Below are 8,252 nucleotides of genomic sequence, written 5' to 3'. Positions count from 1 at the left end.
CAGAGGTAGAGAGGGACACCTTTTACAGGTGCACGCACCCCTGGACACGCTCTCCTTGGATTATGCACATAGGGGCACATAGCTTATGCACATAGGGGCTGTGCCATGACCTTTTCACAAATCAGGAGAATGAGACATAAATCCATCACTTGTCCATGTTCCAGAGTCAGGAAAGACAGCACTGATGGACTGTGCCCAGGCCCAGGACCTTCGGCTCTGGTTCCATTGGAGTCAGAATAGAGGGGTGACAGGGAGGGGCCCTAGGCACCTTCCGGTAGCAGAGGAAGGCCCCTGGGAGTCGAGCCCCTGGGTTAGGGAAGGAGGTCAGGTAAGCCTGCCTCCCCAGCCCCCATACCCATTTGGCCTTACCCTGAGAAGTCAATATTGACGTTTTATGACCCGGGATAAGCACATGTTTTCTTCCCCGTGAAGGGTTATCTGGTTTGAAGGGTTAATCAGTGACCGCTTTGCTAGGTGGGGAGTCTGTGAGAAGAAAGCAGCCATTCAGCCTTCAACCCAGCTTCCCCCAACCCAGTGTGACTGACCTGTACTTTCTGGAAGGAGGGGACATGACCTTTGCAAATCTGAGATTGAGTCCACAGGGTGTGTTTGGAGGACTGGTAGGTAGGATGTGCCCAAGGAACGCAGAAGAGGTTGCCCAGGGAATGCAAGGCAGGTGTGTCCTGCATGTGACTGCCATGGAACTGGTCTAGAAAGGAGTGGGAGGGCACAGAAGAAACGAGAGAAAGTACAGAGGATTCATAGATGACTCGAGATGATGTGGGCTGCCCCTGGAGGCTCGGGATATCAGAATTCAATGTGTGATCTGGTCCTAGCTTTCCCAGTATCGTTTTGGATAGGCGGCTTAATATCCCTAGGAACTAGGTGGCTGACCTATCTTCCAGGATGGCTTCAAAGACCAAATTAAATATTACAGTTAAAGGGGGGAAGAAAGCATAAAACAAATCTTTTTAAAGAGAGGTGGGGGTGTCTAGAGAGAGGCTCAGCAGTTAAGAGTGTTTGCCACTCCTCCAGAGGAATGGAGTTCAGTTCCCAGCACCCACATCAGGGACCACACAACCACCTGTCACTCCAGCTTCAAGGTACACGACACCCTATCCTGGCCCCACAGGCACCTGCACTCACATGTACATACCCACACTCAGATGCACATCCACACACGTAGTTGAAGTAAAAGTTTAGCGGGGGTATATATTAAAGGACTATTTAAAATTCAGAGTGTAGCCTGCCTGCTCTGCTTCCTATGAAAGAAAGTGTTCTCTGGGTCCACACCCCAGTTGCTTAGAAAAACACAATAATGGGCCACTAGAGTTTAGGAAACTGAGGATCCCTGAGTCCCCCGCCTACAGGTGAGTGAGGAGGAGACGATCTCTTCTTAACTCATCTTGTAAGGCATCTTCCCTTTACTCCTGGTGTCATGACTACGCCTGGACTAGATTCACCGTCTGCTGAGGGCTGTTCTCCGCTGCCAAGATGGAGGCTCCCTGCTATGTTTTCATAGGCAGAGCCGGGAAGGGAAAGGGGAGTAGGATACTTGAACCTCTTTTATCAGCCCATTGTCATAGTCCATTTTCTGTTGCTATAAACAAAATCCCTGAGGCTATGTGCTTTATAAAGAAAGGAAGTTTACTTAACTAACTCCCAGGTCTGAAGGATTCCAGATCGCAGGGCCAGTGGCTAGTGAGACCCCCTGGTGGGCAGGATATCATGGCACAGGTGCATGTGGAAGAGGCAGGTGACGTGCCTGGCTACACAGGAAGAGGGAGAGGAGACCCCAAACTTGCTCTTGAGAAACAAGCCGCCCTCACCAGACCCCACACATGTTTTGAGAAACAAGCCGCCCTCACCAGACCCCACACATGTCTAGAGAGCATGCTATCCGTTGATGAGCGTGGAGCCACCAGGACCTGGTTATGTCCTACGAGGCAGCACCACCTCAACACAGCCCCACAGACAAACCCACTCATGGGGGCTCTGCCCTTGTGTCTTAGCACCTCCTAAAGTCGCGCTTCTTAATAATACAGCACAAGTAGTAGCTTTCCAGCACGTGCCGCACAGAACAGGTGTGTATGGAACACTCTGTATGGAACACTCCCATGACCGCTCTCCTGTCCGCTGGAATAAGAACTTGGGGGTGAACCCTGTTGGACCAGGAAGATGAGGATAATATCACAGGACTGTGGAGGTTCAAGGCAAGAGCCTTGATGAGCATCATATCCGCTCATTCGGTCCCATGCTGGAGAGACAAGCCTCCATCTTGGTCAAATTGCATCTCTGCTTGCTTTCCAGTTACAGCTGCCAAAGTCTATTGCATAACAAAACTTAGAATAGAGTCAGCACTCTGTAGCCACGAGTTCCACATGGGTGACCCAACCAATGTGGACTGAAAATATTCAAGAGAAGAGCATCATACTGAACACACACAGACTTTTCTCATTATTATTGCCCCAAACAGTCGATTAAATGTGTATTTACCTACCATTTACATTGTGTTAGATATTATAAGCGATCAGGAGATAATGTAAAGCTTCTAGGAGGGTGGGGATATGCAAATGCTATGTCACTTTACCTGAGGGACCAAGGCATCTTCCCAAGTTGATATCCACAAGGGACAGGGAACACATTCCCTGCCAACACTGGAAACGGTGCCTGTAAGCTTCTCATGTGCATGACATCTAATGCCCTGGTCAGACAGAGCAGGCCCCGGTGTAACAGACCGGAAGATAGTGACCATGTGCCCTGACATAGGCTTAGTGGAATTGTCATCTGTGACAGGAAATGGGGCAGGGAGCTTACATGCTCTTTGGGCCTGTAACTATTTGGGAATTGGTGAATAATTCTCATTACTCCTTGCTGATTTCAACAAATTCTTTTTTTTAAAAAAAATGAACTCGGGTTCAAGCCAAAGAGGATAGGGAATATGGTTCTGCCAAGAAAGCTCACCTGCTGGCTGCCAGATATCTAAGCTGTCTGAGCCTGGCATCCTGGAGCCTTGAGAACTATGGAGGCCACATGCTTCCAGATTCCAAATGGAAGACAGTGATCTAGGCTGACTCAACACGGCAGACTGGGTAGGAACTGTGGCCCTGGGCCTTTCTCAGGCTTTCCCAGTTAGGAATTCTCCACACACAATGGGAGTCAGCCCTGCAGCCAAGACCAGATTAAGGGTGTTCTCTTTTCACCAGGGCCTATTGTCTCAGATGGCCTGGAGATAGTGGCCATTAAGCTCAGAGAGGGGTCTGGGAGGGACCTGGGCAGAGCACCCAGGGAAAGTACAGCCAGAGTTGTCAGGCCCACAAACTCTGCCCAGACAAGACCTCTGGCTGGAGTTATCTGAACCGGCTAGACGAAACATCCCGAAATCTAAGGAGGCTGCTCTTCAGTGCCTGCTGGAGATGTGGTGACCCAACAGGGCCTCCCAGAGGGTAAAGCCACAGGCTGAGGAGGACAGGGCACAGGGGAGTTACTTCCAGAAAATGGAAGGACAAGAAGTCCTTACAGCTTCTAACCAGCTTGCTTCCGTTAATTACCACGGATTGGAGCTGTCTGCTCAACTCCCATTGTTTTGTTTTCCGAGGAAGGGTTGGTTTCAATTGTGGTGTGCGGTCCTTCCATCATTCCACCACACACTGTTCCCTCATTGTATGTTGGAGGAGGGAGGGGCGGATCACTAGCGATTAGTGTACTGGTCTCCAGACCACAGGTGGTGGCGTCCAGACATGACTTCGGGGTTGGGTGCAGGATATTATGGTCCTTGAAGTGGCTTCCCTTGGCAGGTAGCATTTGTGTTTTGCATGTGAGATTAACAGATATTGGGTACTAAAGGAGTGGATTGTGACAGATTGCTAATTGCCCCAAGGCCGAGGTTTCCCTGCCCTCTCAAAACAGCCTGACTTTTCAAAAAGCACATGACTGTCTGAAAAAATCTGCATTTCCCAGGTACCTTTGCAGTCCTATGCGGTTGCTACTAAAGTATGGCCGAAAGACTATGTAGAGAGCTTCTTTTCCAGCTGTAGCTCAGACCTTGCAAAGGAGGAATTCCCTCTCTCTTCTCTTTGCCTCATCCTAATGGTGAGAGGGTAGACATGTTGGAGAGCCATGCTGGACCATGCACAGGAAAGCAAACTCAAAGGAGGGCAGAGCCAAGAATCAGAAGGAAGGCTCTTGAATGCCATCAAGGGTTCGAGGCTGAGCAAGCATGCCAGTTAGGATGTTACTGGGAGAAAGAAAGAAGTCTCACTGAAACCATTTGGTGCAGTGGCCGGGTCTTTCCCAACACATACAGGCGTACTTTGATTGCTGTGCTGCAGTTACCGATCTCAGGAACAGAAGTGCTGGGGGGGGGGGGGGTGCGAGGAAGGGTGCTGGCTCCTATCAGAGCCATTTGGAGAGTCTTCCAGGAGGTGATAGCACTTGAACTGAGTCTCAAAGGATGGGAGACTTTTGCAAGTGGGTGACTGAGAAGGGGAAGGGCACTCTTGACAGTGGGCAGCCTGAGCAGACACTCAGAGTGGTGGGAGCAGCTGAGAAGTGCTCCAGCTTGCAATGTGGGGCTGTGAAGAAGATGGGGCCAGGATTTTGGATGTCATATTGTGGGAACCACTGAGGGTTGAACTGGAAAGTAGCTTCTCTCTTCTCTCTCTCTCTCTCTCTCTCTCTCTCTCTCTCTCTCTCCTTCCCCCTCCCCCCCAATTCCTCTCCCTCTCAAGTGTGTGTGTGTGTGTGTGTGTGTGTGTGAACACGCCTCCATGAGGAGGCCAGAAGTGAGCATCAGATCTCCTGGAGCTTGTGTTACAGTTGGTTGTGAGCTGCCAGACAGCAGTGCTGAGACCTGAACACATGGACGCCCTGGAAGAGCAGCGGATACTTTTAACCATTTAGCCGTGTCTCCACCTCCTGAACTACAGATTCTGAAGACAATCTCATCATACATCCTTGAAACCATCACCACAGGGCTGGAGAGATGGCTGAGCGGTTAATAGCACTGGAGAGAGGGATCAGTGTTTAAGAGCACTGTTCTTCCAGAGGATTCAGGTTCAATTCCCAGCACCCACTGGGGAGCTGAAAACCATCTGTAACTCTTGTTCCAGGGATCCAGCACCCTCTTCTGGCTTCTGTGCACGAACTTGGTGCACAGACATATGTGTGTTGCCAAGACACCCCTCCCCCTACACACACAAAATAAGATAATAAAAAGAACACAACAACACCAAAAAATCACCACAACCAAGAACTTGACCCATTTTCAATGCTCTTCAGGAGATTCGGGGTCTTTTCCAACACAGTCGATTAGTTCCCATTTTAAAATAACTTTAAATAAATGGAATCATGAAATACTACTATTTTTGTCAGGTTTCCCTCTCTCCGCACGGTTATTTTGAAAAGCATCCACCGTGAAGTACTTGTCCATAGTTAACGCCTTTTACATTCTGAGTGACATTCCCTTGTGTAGATAAAGCTCCTAATTCTTCACTCGCCTGTTTCTGCAGGTTTGACTTGTTTCTGGTTGTAGGCTGCTACAGATAAAGCTGCCGTGAGTATTTGAGAATAGGACTTGTACAAACACATGCTTGCACTTCCCTGAGTAAACATCTAGGAATAGAATGGCTGGGTCACATCATGTGTGTACATTTCACTTTTGAAGGATATGCCAAAATGTTTTCCCCAGTGGTCAGTGGTCGTGAGTCTCATCAGCTATGTCCCTGTGCATTTCCCTCACGTCTTCGTCAACACTCGGGATGGTAAGTTTTTAATTTTGCAACTACATAATAGCAGCATCGCAAAGCTTTTGTCTGCTTTTCACTGGTTTGTTTTCTTCTTAGCAGATTTTAAGTGTTTAATATATTCTGTATACAATTCCGTCACTGTAGACGTGATTGGCAAATGCCTTCTCCCGGTTTGCGGTTCTTCTCATTCTTTGAACAGTGTCTGCTAAGAACAAAGTGTTTCAATTTTCCTAGCACCCAGTTTATCAGTTCACTCTTCTATGGACCCTGCTTTTGGTGTGGCATCTAATTTTTGCTAACCCTACAGTGACAGAGCTTTTCTTCTGGAAATTTCGTAGTTTGATATTTACGCTTAGGTCCAGAGTCCATTCTAGGTTCTCTTGAGAGGGTACATGGGACAATTCAGTATTTGCTCATGGGAATGTAGTTCTTCTAGTACGGCTTATTGAAAAAGACTTCTTTGCTGAATGCTCAGCTGTTAAGAGCACATATTGCTCTTGCAGAAGACCTGAGTTCAGTTCCTAGCATCAAATTAGAGTGTCCGTAACTGCCTGTAACTCCTGTGCCAAGAGATCGGACGCCCTCTTCTGGCCTCCACAGGCAGTGCACTCACATTCATAAACCCATATTCAGACACCCAACATACACATAATTAAAAGTAATAAAAACAAAATATTTTGGGGCTGGCAAGATGACTCAGGGGTTAAGAGCACTTGCTGTTCTTGCAGAATACCCCGATTCAGTTCCCAGCCCCCACCTGGTGGCTCACAACAGTTCTAGGGGATCCAACACCCTCTGTGGATCTGTGCTGGCTGCAGTGAGCACATGGTACAGACACCACGCAGGCAAAACACTTCTACACATAAAGTAAAATAAATAAATCTAAATTATTTAACATGCCTTTTTGAGGAGTACCTTTTCTGTTCTCATTTCCTGTGCCCTGTTGAAAATCAGGTGTCCTTAGCAATGTGGTCTGCTTCTAGCCCTCTATTCTGTCCCACCGATCTCTGTGTCTCTTTTTATGCTAATACTGAACTAGTTTTCACTATAGTTTTATAACAAATTTTGAAATTTGTCTTTGTTTTCCAGCCTTATGGTTTTCTGGTACCTTCTGGTTTCTTTACACCCCCATATAATATAGATGTTAGAATCACTTTTCAATTACCATTTTTAAGTTTTTAAATTTTGCATATAGAAAGATAAAGAAGTGACTAAAAATAATCACAGTAATCTTGCCATTTGTAGATAATCCCTGAAATTATTTAGGGTGTAAATTTCAGACCTTTTATGTGCTAAACACATGCTTTATTGAATGCACATTGAACACACTAGTCACTGTTCTGATAACCTCTGGTTTATAGAAATATAGCACATACTGTAAAATGCAGCATTTTTAAGTATGCCATTCATTGAGTTTGGTACATGCACAGGTAACCTCCATCACAATCAAGATACAAATGTTCCTATGACCCTGACAGGTTCCTTTGGCAGTTGATCCTCTCTTCCTACACCCCCTCCCTCATCATCCGACTTCTGTCCCCATGATTTTGCATTTCCCCAGAATAGTACTAAATGGAACCACATATCATCTTTGTGTCTGGCTTCTTCCCCCGGCTGCATTCCTTTTGAGATTGACCAGTGCTGTGTATGTGTGTGGTTTGTTCTTTTTGATTGCTAAGTAGCCACCACAGTTTGGATGCTAAATGACCATCAATCCCATTGGTCCACAGATTAAAATGTGGATGCGGCACCCTAGGGAAGGGGTGGGCCGCTTAGGAGGTGGGGCCTAGTGGCATTCTGGAGGCTCTGGGGGCGTGGGGATTGTGGGGCCCTAAGCCCTTCCTCTTCCTCTTCTTATTTGGCCATGAAGTGAGTCATTTGTTTCCACACACACTCTCCACTGTTGCCATCCAGTATGCCCACCAGCAGCCCAAAGCAATGTGTAGCTTTAACCTTAGAACTTTTCTCTTTGTAAGTTAACTATGTCTGGTGTTTCATTACAGTATGTGAACCTGATGAAAAGCAACATGATGCAGTTTGTTTACGCACTCATCAGGATACAGACGGTCCTAGTTGAGGCACTTGTGAATAAAGCTGCTATAAATCTTCCTACATCACATTTGTGCCCACATGCATTTTTTTTTTGCGCACACGCGTGTGTGGTGTGTGTGTGTGTGTTTTCATTTCCCACCTCAATCCTGCAGTGGTCCACGCATTAATTACTTGTGAAGGTGGCCAAAACACTTGGCAGAAGCAACTAAGAGGGAGAAAAGTTCATTTTGGCACATGCTGTCAGAGGTCTTTGGTATATCACAGTTGGGAAGAAACGGTGTCAGGGGCTCAGGCTGTGATGGTGGGAATGCGCAGCTGCCGTCATCCACGGCGATGAGAGTGTGTAGATACTGCTCTTCATTTCACATTGGCCGATGAGGAAGCAGAGAGCATAGGCAGGAACCAAAGCGGTCTAAGCCTGTCTTACACCCACCTGTAGTGACCTACCTCCAT

The 8,252-nt window shown here is 47.3% G+C and overlaps 1 long non-coding RNA gene across 1 annotated transcript; it reads left to right on the top strand.

The window, feature by feature from the left end:
- Positions 1-2,684: 2,684 nt before the first annotated feature.
- On the top strand, positions 2,685-7,864 carry LOC132648767 (uncharacterized). The gene is made up of 2 exons (XR_009587177.1): positions 2,685-5,762; positions 7,751-7,864. It is a non-coding gene; the product is annotated as an uncharacterized LOC132648767 (long non-coding RNA).
- Positions 7,865-8,252: the final 388 nt, after the last annotated feature.

The sequence above is a fragment of the Meriones unguiculatus genome, chromosome 1, assembly GCF_030254825.1.
Source record: "Meriones unguiculatus strain TT.TT164.6M chromosome 1, Bangor_MerUng_6.1, whole genome shotgun sequence".
NCBI lineage: Eukaryota > Metazoa > Chordata > Mammalia > Rodentia > Muridae > Meriones > Meriones unguiculatus.
The sequence above is the reverse complement of the archived record's forward strand: the minus strand, read 5'-3'. Positions and strand labels throughout refer to the sequence as shown.